Raw genomic sequence first — 22,298 nt, forward strand, 5'->3', positions numbered from 1 at the left:
TAAATGCTTTATGTATTGTCTATCTAGCAATTATCATTTAAACAAAAACTCTTACAATTGATCATATTTAATGTTTTTATTTTAATTTTTTTAGTACTTTGTTCATTTTTTGTGTATCTATTATTCGTAGTATAATATACAATACATTATTATTATCCAAAAATAAATAGATACAAATATTTTAAATCTATCTATAATAACTCTAATTAGTAACAACTTTTTACTGATTATACTTAATTTACTTTAATCATTATTTTTAAGTCGGGGAAGTTTAATATATTGAATCAATGAGCTATTTACTGAAATATATAGTTGTGAATTGTAAAGAATGGTGCAAGATGATACAAATAACCTTTGATTGTTTATATTTTTTAATTTTAAAATGACCATTTGCATGCGATTTCGAACCTATCCAAGCACACTTGAGAAAAAAAAAGCATTCAAGTAGACCAAATCGATTGAAAATAAGATGGACTCAAATTCTATGCTCAAGTTTGTTATTGTTACAAACATTTGTCTCCCTGCACATCACCTAAAAAAGAGAACTAGAATGTCTAGAGAAAATCATTTACTATATTTTTAATTGTAGCAACTAATAAACCATGTGACTAATATAAAGCATCACAAAGAGCAATTAGTTAGATGACTAACGATGTGCTTGAATGCTCAATATTTCCATTAATCTAACTACAATCATCAACTACTTAAGATAACAATAACTATTATAACACTTATAGGCAAGGAACTTGGCGTAATGTGTCTCTTCTTCACTATAGGTGGCCATCTTTGTATATATTATATATAGACATGTAGATGATAGTATAGAAGATAATATTTTTTTTGAAGGAGTATTATTTCAAAATAATTTATGATAAATTAAAAGAAAAAGAAATGTCTATGAATAATTATCTCAAATGGTTAGATAATCATATAAACATTTCAAAAATCTTTGAATATTTAATTGGCTATGTAGGGCTCATAAGGAAAACAATATCCAGTGGACTAGTCTCGCCTCAGCTCGCCTCTCCTCGAACAACCAAGGCAAGGCAAGGGGGGACGTTGGGCTAAGCCACGAGGATACCACTGGGTTACAACTACAAAAGAAAGAAAAAAAGAAGAAAAAAAAATCCAACATGTGGAATTTTTATGAAGCTAGAGCATGGTGGGAGTGGAAATATTTTAAAAGATCTCTTGTTAGGGAGCAGCTAAAATTTGAGAATCCTGTTGGAAATTTTGTCATTGATGTCAAGGGCACTCAATTATTTGTAGTATAAGTTTTGTCCACTCAATTAATGACTTGAATGACATATAAAATATTTTATACATCATCATAAATGTACATCATTGACTTTGATATAATGTTGTCCCATTGAATGGCATTTGTGATGTCATTCAGTCTATCCAATTATATATACAATTTTGAAAAATGTGAGACATTCTGTAATTTAAAAAACATGCCTAAATGATTTATGTATTGTCTATCTAAAAATTATCATTTAAAAAAAAAACTTACAATTGATCATATTTAATGTTTTCATTTTTAGTTTTTAGTACTTTTCATTTTTTTATGTATCTATTATTTGTAGTATAATAGATAAATACATTATTATTGTATAAAAATAATAGATACAAATATTTTAAATCTATTTATAAACTCTAATTAATAACAACTTTTTACTGATTATACTTAATTTAGTTTAATCATTATTTTTAAGTCGAGGAAGTTTAATATATAGAATCAATGAGCTATTTACAGAAATATATAGTTGTGAATTGTAAAGAACGGTGCAAGATGATACAAATAATCTTTGATTGTTTATATTGTTTAATTTTAACATGACCGTTTGCAGACAATTTCGAACCTATCCAAGCACACTTGGAGAAAAAAAGCATCCAAGTAGACCAAACCGATTGAAAATAAGATGGACTCAAATTCTATGCTCAAGTTCGTTATTGTTACAAACATTTGTCTTCCTACACATCACCTAAAAAAGGGAGCTAGAATGTCTAGAGAAAATCATTTACTGTATTTTTAATTGTAGCTAATAATAAGCCATGTGACTAATATAAAGCATCACAAAGAGCAATTAGTTAGATGACTAATGATGTGCTTGAATGCTCAATATTTCCACTAATATAACTATAATCATCAACTACCTTAGCTAACAATTACTATAACACTTGTAGGCATAAACTTGAAGCAATGCATCTCTTGTTCACTATAGGTGTCCATATTTGTATATATTATTTATAGACATGTAGATGATAGTATAGAAGATAATATTTTTTTTTTGGAGTATTATTTCAAAATACTTTATGATAAATTAAAAGAAAAAGAAATGTGTATGAATAAATATCTCACATGGTAAGATAATCATAGAAAACATTTCAAAAATGTTTGAATATTTTATTGGTTATGTAGGGCTCATAAGGAAAATAATATCCAACATATGTGGAGTTTTTACGAAGCTAGAGCATGATGGGGGTGGAAATATTTTAAAAGATTTCTTGTTAGGGAGCAACTAAAATTTGAGAATCTTGTTGGAAATTTTATCATTGTTGTCAAGGGCACTCATTTGTGATTGTAGATCTCATCATTGATATAAAGTATATTGTTGAAATATTGACATTAATGTGGAAGATGTCATTAATGTCAAAGAGAGGCCATGAGGAAAGAGGAAAAGAAATATGTGAAAAAAAAGGGGTAAAAGGATATCCATTATACGTAGTAACAATGAGAATGCAATGTTTTTAATCAAGAAACCTATGGGATGTGAAAAAGTTAGATTACCATCAAGCTTAGTCAAATATAATAAGCAGCTGAACATGTAAAGATATGCAACTGAGCATGATAATGCAATGTTTTTAATCAAGAAACCTATGGGAGGTGAAAAAGTTAGATTACCATCAAGCTTAGTCAAATATAATAAGCAGCTGAACATGTAAAGATATGCAACTGAGCATGATAAGATTACACAACAATATTGATATGAATAAGACAGTAATGTTTGATAATAGTTGAATAAGCAACGATTATAGTGTCATACTTCAACAATTACTATTTGAGTAGTGATTCTCTTTAGAAGGCACAAATAGAGGATTTACAAAAACATCAATTAAATTTCATAATAAGATAGCATATAAAACAAAGTCAAATAAGACAAATTTGTCTTATTCACTTTGTATTATTCTTGTCTTATTCACTAGCAATTGTGCGCACCTTGATGTGCAATGGGTACGCCGAATACAATAGTGGACAAAACATTAAAAAAGGGAGATAGAAGAATACTTGAAAAGTCAATTTCATAAATTGACATACTATAGTTCATTTATTTTTAAGTTAAAAATGAAATCTTAGAAATTGTAGTATATAAGCATGGAAATATAATCAATGACTAATAGTGTTTTCAAAAAAATATGTAGAGAATGCATAATATAATTGTAAATATTATGGAATTGAACATAAGGTTTACATTTGAAATTTGTTTGGAATGTCTCGAGCAAATTCATAATTAATATATAAAGAGTAGGTTCTAAAAATATTTGCATATCTTCCACATCTTCCTCATTTATACCATTCTTTTGAACACCTCACACAGTGTTACAAACACCACAAATTTGTCAAATAGAATTTTGTAAAACATTTTATAGATAATTACAAACACTATGGAATTCAAAATATGTTCTATATTAATTGTGATTGAAATATAGGAATTTGTTTTATCAATTATGTAAGATTTTTAAATTTCATAAAAGCTTGACATTCGTTATATATAGAAGCATGAGAACATGATAAAATTGTTAATATTTTAATGGTAAGTGTTTGGAAAGGGTCCATGTTTGGTATGAAATGTTTTGTAGAAGAAGATTCCAATGGGTCATCGGAGCTACTTGATGGAAGGTAGGATAGCCCTGCAATAAAATGATATATATAATGTTGGAGTTATATTTTATTAACTAATAATTATTTATTTAATTATTAGTCTATTATACTCCATGTTTAAGCTAAACTTAGGAATCTTAGAATTCTTTAGGGTTTTCACCTTTAGAGTTTCGACTATTCTTTTATAAGGATTCTCTCTTTGTATTCTTCATAACAACTGTAATTATTGAATTGCATTCTTGTTGCACAATCAATATGACTCCTCTGTTCTGGATCTATGAATTATGGCCTCCATTGCTTTTTGGTTTCTCTCCTTTTGTGATAGGTTTGCATGCAGGTGATCTTTGGGAGCTGTAAAGTTGATTTTTTTCTCAACTCCAATATGGTATCAGAGCTCCAGATCTGCATGCCACCGTTCTCTTCATGAGAGGTTTTGGGTCTTGTTCTTCAAATCTGTGTGTTCGGGGGTTTGTGCAGCTATTTTTTTCCATTTCTGGGGGTAGCTGCTTTTTTGGTATATTTTGGTGCCAAAAGGACCTCACGATTGGATTCAAGAGGCCGTTTCCACGAATTTTGATATAAAATTCGACTTATTTTGGAGTCAGGTGTTCTAGAGGCAAAAAAATTTAAGCCCCTGGTTGTACGGCCTCGGGCACGCGAATCGAGGCAAAAAAATTAGGCGGTTTGTTAACCGTCAGGACTAACTCTTCAGGAGCCGCCAACAGTTCGGGAGCCACCAGCGGTCTTAACACCGCCAAAAGTTACCGTGGTGGTCCCGATTGCCACCGCCCCCGGGACCTGCCTACCGCTGCCGGAGCCACCTGCCCGCAATCGCCTGTCGCCGTTGTCACCGTCGCCGCCCTCGCGAGTCGTTCCGCCTCGCCCAACCTAACTGCCACTTCACCTCCACCCAACCATCACCCTCTCGCCACCACCCTACCACTAGCAAGGGGGGGGGGGGTGCTTTTTTTGAAAGGTTTTTTAACAGGCTTCTGGTTTTTTTGTCATATCTTGGGCAAATGGAGTTGGATTTTTGAAAACGAATAGGCGTCGGAAATCTCTTTCCAAGCTCTATCCAGATCTGGAGGTTTGAACTTTTGATTTTGCATTTTTTATGGCATTTTTTTCTATCAAAGACAAAAGTTCTTTTTTGCACTCCAAGAGACATAACTTGAACATCCGAACTCTGTTTTTTGAAAACTTTATATCATTGGAAAACTTGTTCTGTGTTCTTTCCATTCATATGAGTTTTCATTCCAGATTCTTCTCCAGGTATATTTTATTCAATTTTTTGCTTTTTTAGCACTCTGGTAAATATTTTGGATGTTTCAGGGCCTGGGATCTCTTTCTTTGAGTAGGATGTCTCGTCTTTGGTTGTTCTTTCTGTTTATAGTCTTCTGTCTCTTCTGATCATTGTAGCATTTTATTTATGCAAACACACTGAGATAAAGTTACACCATGCATTGTATACTTGGGATCTTGCACATCTTGTGCCTTATTGTACATGCACTACTTATAAAGTGTCATGGGGGGTTGATGTTTGCCTTTATTTGTCATCTACCTTTATCACGTGAGTGTTCCTTCTACAACATTAGCCTCATGATGTGTGTCAAGTGAGTGTTCTTTCCACAACACCATGTACTTTCTATGCACCTTCGATGTTCTTGGTTCTTCGTCTTGCAGTTCTTGTTGGTCGTTCTTTCCAATGTCATTGTCCCTCTCCCTTTTCAGCATTATGGGGAGGTTTGTCATGTTGGTTCTAATGCTTCCTTGGTTCGATTGATCAGCTCTTTAGCCTTTGGTGTTTCATGTCATCTGTATCTTCGAGTTCAGTTGTTTGTCTTTGTTTGTCATCTGATTCGAGTAGTGTCATTTGAGAGCACTCATGGAGATTACAGTCTTCTCTACCTAGTCATGTTCTATTTCAGTGGAGGTTCTTCAGATCAATAGTTACTCTTCGACAGTGTTTGCAGCTATTTTATGCTTCAGTGGTGTTCTTCATTCCTTTTTTTGTTCCCATCTTCTGGAACACTCTTGTTTGGAGGTTTCTTAGTCCTCCACTTGAGCTTTCATCTCTTCTTGGATAGGAGTTTTGTTCCCACAAGGTTTTCTTTTTCTCCACGCCTAGTTGTTGGGACCCATTGTTGCTTTCCTGCATTTTTTACATGTATTTTGAGTCCTTAGTTGCTCTTTAGCTACTCCCTAAGTTCATCTTAGGAGGGGGTGTTGGAGTTATCTTTTATTAGTTAATAATTATTTATTTAATTATTAGTCTATTATACTTCATGCTTAAGCTAACCTTAAGAATCTTATAATTTTTTAGGGTTTTCACCTTTAGGGTTTCAAGTATCCTTTTATAAGGATTCTCTCTTTGTATTTTTCATAACAACTGTAATTATTGAATTACATTCTTGTTGCACAATCAATATGACTCCTCTTTTTTGGATCTCTAAATTCTGGCCTACATAGTTTTTTTCCTTTTCTCCTTCTATGATAGGTTTGTATGTAGGTGATCTTTGGGAGCTGTAGAGTTGATTTTTTCCTCAACTCCAATATATAATTTAGTAAGCAAGTGTATATCTGAACAAACAAGAGTGAAAAAACAATATTGGAAAAATATGGACATACGTGAATTTGTCGAACATCTTGCAAGAATAAATTCTCTTTAAAATTTAAATATTACTCTGTCTCCTTTTACGTATATTGCATATGTTTATGTATTTCTTTTGTTTAAGCAATAAAAATTAATAGCTTCCATTTTTTGTAGATGTAAGTGGAAAACAACATTTAATGTAAACTTTAAATACAAGTTGAACTTGGGATTGTCTATAATTATAAATACACCTATATGAATCAGTACATGAAACAAACGTTGTAAAATTGACATTTATAAATAACAAAGTTTGCAATATTTTTTTTTAGAGTGGTTGAGAAACACTTTCTAAAATGAACCAATATGAATTGGTAGAAGGAAACAAACTTACAATAATAAACATTTATAAATTATCTGATTTGTAAAATTTAAGAGTGGTTGAAGCTCAAAGAATCATATTAAAAATATGTCTAAGGAAGTAATAATCTAGGAAATTAGAATACATAATAATGTAATGAAAGGAAGAATATTGAACATGGACTACTTTTATATGCATGACAAATCATTGAATGTAAGAAGAAATTCATTAAATTAACATCTCTTCTAAAAAAAGTCATTATTTATTGTGTCGGAAATTTACATTGATAGATATAGGTACGTTCCATAGTAGCAAAATAGAAGTTTGTCTGTAAGTGTAGGCTATTTACATTGTAAGTAGTTAAAAGACAAGTTTAGGTTTTTGACATTGTAAGTAGTTGAAATAACTAATTACATATTCTTTAGGTACATCTCATAAGCGTGGATGATTTTGGAGGCACCGTTAATTGAGTAGAGTTCATCACGAAATAGCTCAAGGAAATCGCAAAGCCCCTCTAATTTGATGCAAGTGGGCTGGAATGTTGACACCGTCTTTTGAAGTTTTTTGATGTCCAATTATTTCGCAAGAGGTGTTTGACATGTAATTTTGAATTTCTGTACAATATAATGGCAAAGATTTGACACAATTGAAGCAAGATTTTGGACATTGGTTCCAAGACATTTGGATTGATTAATAGAAGAACATGTTCCAACTTCTATAGTTGTGACATCTACTAGCATTAAGGGGCTTTGAATTCTTTTGGTTGTAGCTCCATTGAAGAGTTGAATGATTTCATGACTATTTGTACACTTAGCCATTTCCTGACAAGAGTGAAGTAGGAGAAAGTATAAGTACTAAATCTTGGAAACAGTATTGGTAGGTGTAACAAAGTCTTTTGTTAATCGAAGTATTATGAAATGTCAAAAATAATTGTCCATTCAATTAATGGGAAAAAAATAAAGATTCAAATTGACAATTAGTTTAACAAAAAAAAATTAAAACTGAAATATAGAAAAAGGACACGTAAAAATACCATCAGTACACAAAATATAGAGTATACTAATTAAACTATTTTAAAATTTGCTGAAATTGTACTTACCAAACAAGTTATATTATTTTGAATGTAATATGATATGAAGTAATAAACAAATATAAGAAATTTAAAGGAAAATTTAGAATTTGAAATATATAATTAATTATATATTCATCATATTTAAATAATATAGGCATCTCTATATAATTTACAATATTTATATTGATTAATATTAATGTACATAATTTAAAGCCTATAGAAAAAATATTAACCTACCTATTGCACACCAAGGTGTGATTGAAACTAAATAAGGATTGGATGTGAAAGTAAACAACCTCACCTTTGATAAATATTTTTGAAAAAAATCTCACCCAATTCAAATTTTTCACTTAAAAAACAATATATTTCATAAATCAACACTATGACTTTACAAACAATCTATTTTCTTATTCAATTTATGAAACATTAGTAGCTTTATAATTATATATTAAACTTGTTAATAAAGTTTTCTTAATTTAAATTATATTCAATATAAATTGATTATGATAAATTAGTTATACCATCTTAGGGCAAACAATTAAAAGAAAAGGACATAATTAAATGATGGTGTAGAATAATTTTTTAAATAGTTTATAATTTTATTAATATATGTTTTTAATTGTTATTATAAATTATATCTTATATAAAGTAAATCCATTTTAATTACGCCTTTCATTTTTCACTCTAGTAAAAAAAATTAAAATTAAAATAACATTGCATGAGTATAATTTATTGCTAATGTGTAATTTTTAATATTAAATTTGATATCATTTGGTTTTCGTTACCTTGGATTTTTTTTTTAAGTTAATTGATTATAGTTTTTTTTTAAAAGCTAATAATATTAGTTTGTTTGTTTTTTTTAAGCAAGTTCTGTCGAGGGAGCAGTACCCATTATATTTCCAAGAGAAAACTTACAAAGGGTGAAGGAGATGTCACTCCTTATACAACATCCAAAGGGGATCGGTTATATAGATACTTGATCCCATTACCTATGACCACAAGCCTATCTCCAACTCCTTCTAGAAAGAGATCGACATTTTCCTGAAGGAAGGCTACAAACATATCCATGTTGTATTGCTTCACAATTCCTGCTTTGAAGATGGACCAAGCCTTCTACATCTTCTTCTTTTTTCCTTCTGCCTGCAAATAGAAGTGTCTCAGCATACACCCATCATCAAGTTTGGAAACAATCCCATCCATAGCTCTCATCACCTCTAAATAAATCCCCTCCTCAACCATCCTACACACTATGAATGATATTAGATTTTTAAATTTTGATATTGCTTATGTAAAAAGTTGAATAATTTATTTTAGCAATTAAATGATAGCAAATTAAAAAGTCTTTTTAAATGTAAAGAAAAATAAATAAAATTATTACATAAAATAAATATTATTATAATTCAAAAAATAAATTTATTAGAAATACTTTACGAAGTTTTTTATAATATTAAGTCCTACAAGGGGGGGAAAAAAGAAATTAAAATATAATAAATTTAAGTGGATAAAAACAAGAAAAAACTCACAAAAATTTAGAAAAAACTTTAAACGTGGCAGCTTCTTTAGAATTTATCAAACATGCAATCCACGTTCAGGTAAAAGTTTACAGTGTTGTCACTGTTGCTTTGGCTGGAGATGTCTCAAAGTTTGGAACAATACAGATAGATGGGGTGAAATTCAAATAGTATGAATGTCACTATTAGATATTATAAGCATTTTTACGAATTTTTACTCTGGATTTGCAGCTTCTAAAGATGGGGTTTGAAAACTAAATGAATACAGTGTAGGCTATGTAGCATACAAAATATACCTAAGATTTCAGTAAATGGAATGCTTATTTTTTAAGCGATTTTTGGTTCATTTTTTTGGTGTTTTGATCCTCTTTTATGCAAATCTTTCTGAATTAATCTGAATGTACAGGCTTCTTTAGTGTACAAGTGAGAACCCTAATTGACTTTTATTCCATTGAATTGCTAAGGTAATTTTGAAATGTTTACCAGCTGCTCTAATTCGAGATTTTGGTGATCATTTCCTTAAAATTGTGATGTTTGTAGGATATTTGTTTAAATTTCTTTTCATGGCAGCTATGGAGAAACCAATATAATCATTAAGGATGTGGAGGCTGGGAATTCACAATCTTCTACTTGCAGTGGACACTTAAAATGAGCACAACCGAAAAAAAAAATGGATGGCACAAAATAAGAATGGGCACACTGTTCGGGGAAAAAAAAAATTCAAGTTGTGTATAGTAGACAATTATGTTTTTGTTGTTCTCTGTCATTTTCTATCTAATTTATTTTCAAGATTGTAGGCATTGGAAGTTCACATTATACTCATAGAAGGCTTTAGGTTATTTCAACCAAAGCCAAGCTAAGTTGTAGTTGTCTGCTAATTCACTGTGCTAGGGTCCATTCAATTTATTTCTACATTTTTTAACTTCAAAAATAAATATTGGAGCAATACAGTAAGCAGTATAGTAAATATAAAGGAAATTGACAGTATCTTGTCATAAACAAGCATAGAACCTATTAGTTAATAGTCATCAAAATACCTATGTGATGACAAAGTGAAACAACGGCAGTAACTTGGAAGCAAGAATGCAAAGCTGGAAACAGTATGCATAGCAATTACATTAGAAATGGACAAAATAGTTTATAGGAAGATGAACTGAGCATGATAGTGTTATGGGCATGAAACATACCTGTTTGATGACACTTTGAAAATGCGCAGGAATTACAAGTGAAATTTGTAAGGATAACAACAAGGAAAACAAGATATTTCTAGGGCTCTGTTGACGTGTATTTTATACACAATCATACACAGAATAAAATACCAATAGGCATCTTATCCTCTCTTGAGAAAATAGTCTCTAACTGCTGAAGATCTGCAAAAAAAGATCAGTTAGGTAGACTCCAAGGTTCTTTGATGTATGACACCTAAACCCTAATTAGGGTTTGTCACAAATGACCTCCTTTTTACTGAACAATATTAAATACATAGCCAAATATTAAATTCGGCACAAAAACCTAGGAGGTATCAACCAATGAGAAATAAGATGTCATGTCATCTGTAACAACCTTTCATCTAGAATCTTATTCCCTTTCCAATTTTCTTTCTTAGCATATGCAATGAATTTTGTCACGATTCCTTCGATTTCTGTGATTGGAATCTCGGGAAGATTCTTGATACTCTCTTCTAAGTGGATGACCTGATCGAATGCATCTAGAAGAGCTACGTCCCAAGTAGGTTCAAGTTCCTTCGTTCTATCAATCAGGAGCATGGTGGCAAACATCTGATCATACTGCTCATCTGTAACATCTGCGTCCTTGCGAAAGATGATCTTGATTCTATCCTCAAATTCTTGCATATCCACATCTGTCTCGACCTCGATCCCTCTGCCAAGAATGGTACGAAGTACCTCAAATACTCTGTCCTGGATCGGATTGATCACTTCCTCAAGTTGGCCACATCTAACACTGATGTCCTCGAAGAGAACAGTCTTTATATGGAGTAAGGTTGACCACTGAAATAAACTGTGAGAATCACCCTCCAAGATCCTCTCCTGCGCTAAAATTCTTCTGGATGTATACTTTCAAGACAGAGATGATAACGTCCTTGGTATGGGCAAATGCAGCTACTGTTACCATCAATCTGTGGATTATCTCAAGAACTTGGATAGCCTGATGAATGATCTTCGTCATCCTTGTAACAAACTCTATGGCCACTGTATGAGATCTATCCATCCAACTACATGTACGCTGGACCAGGTTCCTGAATCTTTCTGCTTCATTGATCGATTGAAGGGGCAATGCCTGCACTGGTGATCTAACTGGATCCTGACGTCCCAAAGGTTCATTGATGTGACTGAAATATGTCCTCCATGCACCGACCTCTCTCTCAAGCTTTCTATTCTTTTCCACTTCTTCTCTAAGCTTGTCCTTCAATGCCTCAAATGTGTCGGTAGCATCATCCATTGTCTGCTCTGCTGTGGATGGTCCTAACTCAATAGTCTGTATATCATAATCCTCTGCTAGGATCTCACCCTCATATTTGTCTGCAGCCGGTGTAGCTATCTGCAGTTTTCTGGATCCAGTCTCATCTCGAATCATCTTGGACATCTTTGTAGCCTTCTTCTTCTCTGTTATCACATGTGAACGTCCAACAAGGCTCTCTAAATCAATTGCACTGTCCTCGTCCTCTACTACGATCACCTTGGTTAATCTTTCCTTCAACCAATCTGGAATATTCGATCTTGTTTCTTGAACTTGAATTTCTTTATGTACTATTTCTTCTTCTCTGGGAGGAGATGTCATTTCATTATTTTCATCTAAATCATAGTCTTGGAGAGATCCATCTGATGAAACATGCTGTGCCTGTCCTTCCTCCTGCCTGTCATTCTGTACCATAGACTCCATGGACTCTTCCACTTGAGTTGTTCTGTTCTCTGGTCTAGAAGAAGTACCTGGTGTTTGATCTTTGTTGCTTGCTTAGACGGGGATGACTCTTGAGTAGCCAGTTCTTATTGATTATGCTTAAGCAAGCATCTGGATCATCATCGTACACTGATCTGGCTCCTTCAATGCTCTTGTATATCATGTCCCTGTGCTCTGGAAGATGGAAAGCTTCACTTATAGCTTCCTCTGAAAGGTACGCCAAAGTGTTTCCCTCATTGGACACAATTGTCCTGGACTGTGGATTGTAGTGACGGGCACACTCGATCATCAACTCGTGGCACTGAATAGCTGGAGGAAAACCGGCCGCCTTGATGATGCCACTCTCTATTATTCTCCGGGCGACAGGTGATGGCTTGCCAATGTAAGGGACCTCTCGAAACTTCTTCGTGCTAAAGTTCCCCAAGTTTGTATCTCCAATGTTGCTCCACTTCGACACGATCTTGGTCTCCACTTCTTCGGTCTTCTGATCTTCTTTCATGAGAGCTGAACGGCTGGTGGATGCTCCCGTCTTCGGAGTCGCCATACCTACACACCATTTCATTATAAGAACTTGATTTTGCAATAAATAACATAGATTAGAGAGATAAAGTTTTTAGGAAACCTCATGATAAGACTTTAGAGTTATCATTTCCTAAAAACGACTGAGCTTACTGAAATTCAAAATTCAAAATTTCAAAACTTAAAATATGACGATGAATGAATAAAAGCAATAAAATCAAATCGCCATACCTCAAAAGAGAGCTAACTCTAGAATGCAAAAAGATAAAATTCGCCTAGGCAAAATTGAGGTATAAATGATCTTCAATGTTATCTCCTCAAGATATTAATTTCGCCACCTTTGTCTTCAATGTGATCTTCAAATTCACCTTTAACGTGGTCTTCAACTCTTAGCAAATTCGCTCAAATGAAGGTCTTTAAGTATCGCACCACCTTTGATTGCTTATGCCACCTTGGATGGAATTCGCACCTCTTCAAACACACTTCGCACTATCTTCGCTTTCCTCAATTCGCATGTAGAAGGATAAAATAATGATGTGAAAATAATAGTTTTCACCCCCCTATATATAGCGCTTGCATCTCTCCATTTACTAAGGCCGACTTGGTAAAATATAACAATTTCAAACAATTTTTAAATGATTTTTTAATTAAATAACAAGGCCGACCTCCATATATGAGCGCTCCAATTCGATTTTTTATTAATTAATTAATGATTAATTAAATGCCTTTCGTTTTAATTTATAAATTTTGATTTTTTAATAAAGGCAAAATAATTAATAAATGATCAACGCCATATTAAATGCTAATTTAAATAGGATTTTCGATTTTATCGAACTTAGCATTTAAGGGAAATTTGAAATGTTTATTTGGCACCAAAATTATGAAAACGAAAGGGACGTACCTCATCGCCCTGGTCCCTTGGAGAGGGACAGGAGCGATCCATGATTTTGTCATGTTTTCAACGTTCATCTCCTTCCCTTCCACGTTCAATATCGATCATTTTGATGGGTCCTTCGAATTTGATTGCCTTGCATGTGCGCATAAGTGCCTTTGGGTGTTCATCGCCCTGGTCCTTGTCCAAAGGACAGGAGCGATCTCCATGTTTTCACGTAGACCTCGCATTTTTGATCTTCGATCCTTCATTGTAGAGCGAATAACATCTTTGTTCGTTCCTTCTATGCTCATTCCATTTGTTTGCATATGGTGTTTGGACATTTAGAGGGATCATCGCCCTTGTCCCTTGGAGAGGGACAGGAGCGATCCATGTCTTTCTCCTTAATCTTGGCAACTTTAAACTTCAATCTTCGTTGTGATGTCTTCCAAACGCCGTCCTTTACCTTGTTCATCCTCGCCTTGCCTTGACTGTGAAGGATTATGAGTGCATTTGATGGGATCGCTTTGGTCCTTGTCCAAAGGACAGGAGCGATATGAGCTCTTTAACTTGATTAGCAACGTTTGGACGTTCAAAACACTTGCATGTCCTCTTCAAAGAACGCCTTGGACCTTGCATAACCTTGCGAAGCTTTGACTTGGCATGAACTTGGAGCAAAACGAAGAATCCAAAGCAAATCGCCCTGGTCCCTTGGAGAGGGACAGGAGCGATATGGTCTCTATGTTTAATTTGATGATCATTTTACGTTCAAAATCCTTTTGTATCACCCTCTAATCATGCCATGGACCTTCTAAGACCTTGCAAACCCTTGATCTTACGTAAATCTTGCATGAAATGGCCAATATATCCAACATCGCCCTGGTCCCTTGCTGAGGGACAGGAGCGATATAGGTCTTAGGGTGCAAATTTCTTCATTGTGATGACCTTTAAGTGCTTGTGCTCGATGAAGATGCCTTAAGATGTTCTTGCCACCCTTCGTCTTGACTTAGATCGATTTCAAACTTAAGTAAAAGGCAATATAACCATTGTATCGCCCTGGTCCCTTGGAGAGGGACAGGAGCGATCCATCTCTTGTGGCCTTCATTTCATTTTGTCAGGTTCCAAATTTATATTCAACGGATTCGTCATGCTCCACTCCATTCATCCATGCCTTGATATCGTTTGCAACTTGGCAAGAAAATCAATTATAACAAAAATCGCTCTGGTCCCTTCCTGAGGGACAGGAGCGAACTGGGCATTTTGGGACCCTTGTGGACGTTTAAAAATCTTCAATTTGTATTCAATGAGTTCATCTCACACTCTTCCTTGCCTTTGGACGTAAACTTGTCTTGATTTTTGCCTGGATTTTGCCCAATGAAGGACATCGCTCTGGTCCTTGGGAGAGGGACAGGAGCTATAAGGTACTTCGCCCTGGTCCCTTGGAGAGGGACAGGAGCGAACTTTGCATTCTGGACCATTCTCCTTTGTGATAGCACTTCAAATTATATTCATTTGGTAAAGCATCTTCCTTTGGACCTCTTCAAATCATCAAGTCAACGAAATCTTGCAAGGACAAGGCAAAATTTGATTTGTAGCTCCGGTCCTTCACTGAGGGACAGGAGCGATTTTTCTCCTAGAGGCGTTTCGGTGCTCATGAAAATCTTCAATTTATATTCAATGGAAAGATCTCGCCGTTCTCCATCACTTCCAATTTGAAATTCGTCTTGACTCTGCAGGAATAGTGAGATATTTGAAAATGAGCTCCCGTCCTTCACTGAGGGACAGGAGCGATTTTGCTCCTACAGGCCAAAATAACATGATTTTTCACATTTTAACACTTCACAAGGCAAAAACAAATCATTTCCAATGCCCAGGACCAAAAATCAAAAAAAGTCAAAATTTAGTCAAAATATTCAATCGGACAAAAATTCACACTTCACTCTCAACACTTAGACAAATTTAAGCTCTGCATCAACATTCCAATTGAACATTAAACCATTCTGGCGAATTCATTGCATTCAAAATTTGCATCCTAGAAAAGGAAGCTCAAAAGCTCTCAAAAACGACTGGATTTTGGCCTGAAAAGACAAAAATAAAAACCCTAAGGCTTGACCCTAAATCCAGACAACTAACTGACTAACAAAATCCTAAAAAACGAAGCAAAAGGCGAGCAAAAAGAGGGGGTCCCCATTTGCGATGGGGCGATGTGTGAAATGGTCACAACAGGCTCCCAGGTCAGTCCGGCATCTGCCTTGAATGCAAATTAAAGCACCCATCTTTGCAAGTCACATCTCTTTAAATGAACAATCCATTGTGTTTTTTCTGAGCAAAAAAACTGCGCACCATATGTCTTATCATCGAATACAACTGCCACTAATATATTTGTGCCATAATGATGGTGATTCATTTTACACTTCTTTGTGTGGATTCATTCCGTAGAGTGCAATATAGGTACATCACAATGTACAAGGACATTCGCTGACGGAATTTGGATGGGCCATTTCTTTTTAAACATCTTAAAGATTTATTTTATTGCCCTATCCACATTTCTCTGACAAGTGAGGATTGTCCTACTATGATGAAAGATTGTCCACATGTTGTGACATGTTAGGATTGTCCTTGGTACGCAGAAAGATTGTCCACATGCTGTGAAGAATGCAAAGAACGAAGGAAAAATAATATCTATTTAACATAACAGTTGGCCGATTCCACCATTAAGTCCAATAAATATGGCAGGTTTCGATGGTGTAGGGTTCAAATGACTGCAATCGTCTTGCACTGCATGTGAGATGATATAAACCATCGATGGTAAAAATGAGGTCGCCCATCTTAGATAGAGACAACATGACAAAAGATCAGTGGTGCAAACGCTTTTAATCGTCTTGTAGGGACTTTTGTGAAGTTACAGCCATTGATTTTGAAAAATAGCTTTGTTCATTTCAAATAAGAGACGCCTTCCGCGTAACAAGAAATATGGCAGGATCATGTTTGAAGGAGGCCGAGACAAAAGAAATATTCATACGTGGCTGAAGGCAGAATGTATTGGCTGTTGTTACGTAGTTGAAGGCAAGTCATAATACTCCGGATGCATCATAAAACGTATTACGTATGCAGATCGTTAGAGTATATTAACATGATTTGTTTTCAGAAAAATAAGATTATGACAATACACTTATGATGGTTCGGCTAAGAATACGTGGAAAGGTATTTTATATTCATTAATATAATTATGAAAAGGTATGGTTAACATATGAAAAGAACGGATCAAAGTTTATGAAAACTATAAGTACACAAGGTACGATTTGAGCAGAAAATATATCAATTAAACAAGCATAATCAATATGATTATGGTTTAGAAAAGTCACAACCGATTAGATTAAAACTCTATGAAAAGTTATAAGAGAGATATATAAAGGAATTAAATCATTTTGGCAAGGCGTGAGTTTATCAATAATGCTGGAAATAGAACAACATATACATGAGGAAGAGAGGTACATAAAACTGAAAATATAAGAAGAGTTTTAAGATGATCATGTGCAGATTTATAGGGAGATTGTGAGAAGACCAATTCCAGGTATATGGGCAGATTATGGACAGATTTGTGAAGGTTTATAAACAGACTTGTATCACAGATTTATGAGGAGAGTATGACCAAGTCTATATGACTGATTAGTAATATTCTTTATAGCAGATTGGTGAACATTATCTTCAGATGTATGCACAGTTCTTGGAGACAAAGATCAGATTATAATCAGGCCTTTATAACATAATGAAGAAGCAAATACGTAAAACTGAAAATATAAGAAGAGTTTTATGAGGATCATGTGCAGATTTATAGGGAGATTGTGAGAAGACTAATTCCAGGTATATGGGTAGATTATGGACAGATTTGTGAAGGGTTTATAAACAGACTTGTATCACATATTTATGAGGAGAGTATGACCAAGTCTATATGACTGATTAGTAATATTCATTATAGCAGATTGGTGAATATTATCTTCAGATGCATGCACAGTTCTTGAAGACAAAGATCAGATTATAATCAGGCCTTTATAACATAATGAAGAAGCAAATTATAACAGAAGTTTGTTCAGAGGTTGGTGCCTCATTTTAGGTGGAGTTGGTGTTTCATCCTTGTGGGTCGGTGCTCACTAAATCAGATTTGGGAGTTGGTGCTTCCAGTGGGTTGGTGCCTACAAATTCAGTTGTGGGAGTTGGTGCTTCCATTGGGTTGGTGCTTACAAATTCAAAATTAGGAGTTGGTGCTTCCCGTGGGTTGGTGCTCACAAACAAACTTAGGGGTTGGTGTCTCTAGTAGGTTGGTGCCTACAAACATTTTAAAAGAACAATTATATAAAATCATTGATTTGTCGTGGTTTTCTCCCATTTGGGTTTTTCCATGTAAAACATTGTATTCGTGTTCCTATGTGCATGAGTGTTGAAACTAAGTGAATAATGTTATTGTGATTAATAAAGGTAAATTGGTAAAAGTTTGTTATTATACTGATTCAACCCTCACCGCACTCCCCCTCCTCCCCTCTCTCCACCCCGCCCCCCTCCTCTTAGAATAACCTTGTGCTTTTCAAATCCAAGTTTAAAGATGCATGTGTAATTTATCTTCTTCATCTATTTAGTTAGATAAGAGTCATCCATGTTGTGGCCATAACAAGTTGGTTAGATTAATTAGACACAATGCCCCTAACAAGCTTCAAGGAGACCACATGGTAAAAAGATATCCACAAGTGTCGAAGCTATCGGAGCTAAGGGACAACCTTGGGGAATAGACTATAATATCCCAAAAGAGTTGGATTGTTGGTCGTTAACGGTAATGCAAGTAGATACATTTGTGAAGAGCATCTTGACAAACTACATAAAATAGGGCCCAAAACCCAACATTTAAAGCATAGCAAAATTAAAATGTCATTCAATATGATCATAAGCCTTAGAAAAATCGATTTTAAGGAACATCGTAGGTTGTTGGGTGCAACAAGCCTATTTCATCCTTTCCTGGACAGCAATAACATTGTTGAGGATTTATTGCAACTTAATAAAACTAATTTCCTCTAGACGAGCTAACTAGAGAAAAAAAGCCATTAGCTTCAGAGCATGGACTTTAGCAATGATGGTGTAGGAGACATTGAGCAAGGTGACGAACTACCAATTACAAATATCATTTATATCACTAGTTTTAATAATGATCTTTATATTACCTTGGTTATTATGCTTCCAAAAGAATTTCCATACAAACCTTTCAGATAAAATTTATGTAGATTTGCACCCATAGTATCCAAGAAAGCTTTTTAAAAATAACAAAGGAATCCATCCAAATGAAGAGCGTTGTCATTTGACATGGAGAAATAGCTTAACACAAGTCTTCTTAATTTAAGAAGTTTATCACAAGAATGCATTGAGATGTGGAAACTTAACAAGGTAGCACACCCAAGCATTACTGCAAACCAATGACTTGAGTAGAAGTACAATCTTGGGCTATAAAAACTTGCTCACAATGTCAAACAAAACCCTAGATAATGTAAACAAGATCTATGAGAATTAATGATCATCCTTACTTTCTTAATGGCTTGAGATGCATGCCAAGTTAGCACAACTTGGCAGAATTCCTTAGTTACCTAGTCTTTGATCTTAATTCAATGAAGCAAAGCTTTGATTTGGGCCCCAAAAGAAGCATTGGCATCAACTTGCTTCTAGTATTACAACACAACAACACACAACTAAGCCTCTAAACCAAAAGGTTGTATTTTCGAAGTATCAGTGGCTTAGCAAAGCTCTGAGGAGGTGGCCTCATATGAACAACTATAAAAACATACCATCTAATGGTTATGAATGTGGAGAAAGTGGAAAGTGAGTTTGATAGGATCATTCCATCAACTTATCCAACCTATCTCAAGCGTGGGATGTGGATCCAAATCCCACACGCGTTAAATATGAGCCAACAAACCATTGTGAGAAAATAGCAACATGCTAGAAAAAAAATGAGTCTTGATGGCCTTGGGTTAGGCAAGTTGCCATTCAATGCAAAACAGTTCTAGAAAGTGGCCTAAAATGACATCCAAAAAAGACTCAACTAGCAAGTGAAAATAGATGGAAAAGTCTCGATCAATATGCTTAAGAACTTAGGCCCGCTAGGTTGCTCTAGATATACCAAATCATATGATCATGGTGCCAACCAAGACTAAAATCACAAAGCCCAAATATATTGTGCATATGGTACCAAGCCTCTCTTTCACCAATTGTCCAACACTTGGGCAAGGCCCCACATTTATCATAAAGCATCTCAATCATATTGACATCCCCAAGCAAAACCCAATACACTCAACAACATCATTTGATGCATAAACATTAATAACTCCGAAGGAACAATTAATAAAGTTGAAAAGAGCCCACAATACCCAATTAGTGGGGTGAGAGAATATGCATTATTATTTGATTATTACTCCTTGTGGAGCATGGAACCATAGTTAAATTAACCTCTCTAGGTCTAGAATACGGGAATGAAAACCCACAATTCCCAAGAGTGATCTCACAAGATCACCTTTGTGTAAATTTGATAATCTTGATTTGAATTAAAGTATCCTAACATATAGCAACAACTCTTGCGAATTTATGGACAATTACTAAGCAGATTTTAAGGCAAAAAACGCACTTCATAGAAAAACAAACAGTTGTAGTATTGGGATTGATAACCAATCATGAGAAAGGGTTATTTTGGTCATTTCTATGCCATATCTTGAGCAATATTTACGAGCAGTCAAATTTATTGTTTTTGATTAAGTAAAAACAGGTTTTGAAGGGACTCGAAACCCTGTACAAAACAGGTTTTAAAAGGGCTCCTGCAACCCACAACATAAGATATTCAATTAGGTTCACAAAACAAAACAAGACTAAGACAAAATGGAACAACACAAAGAAAGGGTAGAGACCCCAAAAAGAAAAGCTGCCTAGAAAGTAAAATCAAACCATGAGCCAACTACAGGCAGGGCATAACAAACAAAGAGCAGCAAAGAGAAAAAGGCAACGAAAGTTCCAGCTGCCCATAGGGATGAAGACAACCCCCCTAACTTAGGATTTCCCTTTAGAACCCATCTTGTGGGATCGAAGGGTCATGTCAAAAGAAGGTGATGACCTCTTAGAATGTTTGTCTTTAACCTTAATCCAACTGTCTTCAACTTTAGCAGCCTCATCTTGCCACTCCAACGAATCTAACGCTGGAAACCCAGCAACCATGGAGTGACCCGCATACAACACAGCTCCAACAGGACTAGCAGAGCAAGGGCCAGAATCAGCCCTGGTAACAGAACCAAGCAAAGAGACCGCTCCAGCAACCTCCCCAGAGACGGGAACAGCCCCAACAAACCTGTCAAATCCAAAATCAGAGACAACAGGGGAACAAACAGCAGCAATGCCAGAGGTATTCCCCAACGCCATCGAAGGAATAGCAGGAAGGGCAATACGAAGCAAACCAACCTCAACAGCCACACCAACAAGAGACAAATCTGCCTGAGGGGGCCACACACTGAGGCACAATAGTTGTAGCAAACCCACCATTAGAAATTGGAACCGATTGAGAAGAAGTCACAGAGCAGAGAGGGTCCAGCGCAACCACATGGGAGAAACTCCGAGGGGAGCCAGATTTCTTAACAACCGTATAATGATGAGCAATAGCATCTTTCCACCATGAAGCCAAAGATTTCTTTTTCTGAATTCCACACTAAGCAACCACATTACCTGTTTTCGAACATTGTCTACATCTGAAGGGAATACCTTCATAATCCAAGGATTGAATCCAAGAGCCTTTGGAAGATTTGATTGAGATCTCCGCAGAAAACCCCTTAGACACATCCATATCAACCAAAATGCAGGCATAAGTGGAGTGGAGAATATCCGATGACTCGTTATCCACCATCAGAAAAACCCCAAGAGCGTTACCAATTTCAACAAGAAGAGAGTCAACCCAAAGGTGAAGAGGGAGATAGGGTAACCAAACACAACTCGGAATAGTCTTGAAAGAATCAGAAGAAGGGCTGAAATCAAATTGCCATGGCCTAACCATAAGCATAAATCCATCCTTCCAACTAAAGAAGTGATCACATAAAAATTTTGTTTCTATCCTCAATATCTTCAAATTTAGCAATGAAAAAACCTTTTGCCATAGGATAAATGTGCACAGTACCTGCCAGAAGAGGTTCCCAATGTTGCAGGATCCAGTCATGTAGCTCTGGGAGACTGGGCCAGACGCCTTTGAATCGACAAATCAGAGCATGCTTGGAGAAAATAGAAGAGTTGTGATCTATTTCCATCTCAATCTCCTCATCTAGCATAATGGAAATGGGATTTGAAACCGGAAAAGGCCTAAGCTTAAAAGACTGCATCTTCTTAGCAACATTAGCGTCCCCTGAAGCATTCGCAATGACCACACTAGGACGCTTTCCCCCAACCGTCGCACCCGAAGAAGCCCTAACATTCCTATCCACCTTAGTAGCAAGAGAGGTCCGAGCATGAGATCCACCAGTCTCATTCCCCTTGGCAGTCAAAGAGGGTGACGAGCAAGTATCAT

At 35.2% G+C, this 22,298-nt stretch overlaps 1 protein-coding gene across 4 annotated transcripts in view; it reads right to left on the minus strand.

Annotated features, from left to right (window-relative positions):
• Positions 1-7,077: 7,077 nt before the first annotated feature.
• Positions 7,078-22,298, minus strand: part of LOC131052435 (nuclear intron maturase 2, mitochondrial) — a 132,211-nt gene continuing 116,990 nt past the window's right edge. Inside the window, exon 3 of one of the 4 annotated variants that reach the window (XM_059207832.1) lies at positions 7,078-7,655. The gene's annotated coding sequence lies outside the window, so the exon portion shown is untranslated. Of the gene's footprint in view, positions 7,656-8,725; positions 9,154-22,298 lie in introns of those variants that run through there. The other 3 variants (XM_057987106.2, XM_059207831.1, XM_059207833.1) reach the window with 3 other exon arrangements.

Source organism: Cryptomeria japonica, chromosome 7 (genome assembly GCF_030272615.1).
Source record: "Cryptomeria japonica chromosome 7, Sugi_1.0, whole genome shotgun sequence".
Lineage (NCBI taxonomy): Eukaryota > Viridiplantae > Streptophyta > Pinopsida > Cupressales > Cupressaceae > Cryptomeria > Cryptomeria japonica.